Source organism: Etheostoma spectabile, chromosome 13 (assembly GCF_008692095.1).
Source record: "Etheostoma spectabile isolate EspeVRDwgs_2016 chromosome 13, UIUC_Espe_1.0, whole genome shotgun sequence".
NCBI classification, from domain to species: domain Eukaryota; kingdom Metazoa; phylum Chordata; class Actinopteri; order Perciformes; family Percidae; genus Etheostoma; species Etheostoma spectabile.
The window spans coordinates 26,668,297-26,669,195 of record NC_045745.1 but is presented as its reverse complement, the minus strand read 5'-3'; the positions used below and the strand labels follow the sequence as shown (position 1 = coordinate 26,669,195).

The window sequence follows — 899 nt, the reverse complement described above, 5'->3', positions numbered from 1 at the left end:
AGACATCAACTGTGGAGTCATTCCACATTGTCATCCAGCGGATTGCTCCCAAACATGTTGTTTTCCCCTTCATTGGAATGTTATGCAGGTATGTACACTCCCTAAGAACTTTGTCATTCAACAAAACAAGTCTTTAGAAAAGGCAAATGTGAATGGGGGATAAATTGTTCACAGAAACTGTTTTTGTTCAGTGAAGGTGTGAGACATGAGCAATGATCTAGAGACATCAAGCCTGATTGCCGGCCATATAAATGCAAATCATTTCAGTTTTAAGATGCTCTAACTGTAAGGCACTTGTAACAACACTGGTCAGAGTACAGCTTTGGCACAGCTTAGAGGTTTAGCAATCTGTGAGTTAACTGGAGTATTTTGCTTGGTGTGTGTAAAAGTTAATAATACAATTCTGTTACAAAATATGTTATTTGTTTTAGGTTGTATCTTGCAGCCATGCACTTCAATGAGAATGCTGATCGCCCACAACAGAAGACAGCAAAGGGGAAACTAATGGACAGACTTCTGTTCCCAAAGGCCAAAAAGGGAAGGTTACACCGTCAAACAAGTGAAGACAGAGCCAACAATTTGTAAGTTTAAATACAAATCAAAACATAAAAAATTACATCGTATAGGCACTAAAAATAACTTTTCACACACTACAAACAACAAATCCAGATGTGCAATGGTATTGGTGCTAAAAATGACATTTCACACACAACAGGCTATGTTTTAGACCTGATGCGACTGGTGTTTGAGGAGTTCATCCATGACCCCCTTCCTTATCTGGAAGCGATCCGGCAGATTCCTGTGCTCCAGGACCTGTGTGCTCAGCTCGCCAGGCCTTCCATGTACGATGCTTTTGCTGAACATGTGTCACGGTTCAGTCGAGGGGGGGGTCTGAACCC

General features: G+C 41.4%; 1 long non-coding RNA gene across 1 annotated transcript in view; it reads left to right on the top strand.

The window, feature by feature from the left end:
* LOC116700651 (uncharacterized) overlaps window positions 1–899 on the top strand; it is a 3,395-nt gene that overhangs the window by 2,310 nt on the left and 186 nt on the right. Inside the window, exons 5-7 of the long non-coding RNA XR_004334695.1 lie at window positions 1–88; window positions 432–581; window positions 716–899. The exon at window positions 1–88 is cut by the window's left edge and continues 84 nt beyond it; the exon at window positions 716–899 is cut by the window's right edge and continues 186 nt beyond it. This is a non-coding gene — a long non-coding RNA (uncharacterized LOC116700651). The remainder of the gene's footprint in view (window positions 89–431; window positions 582–715) is intronic.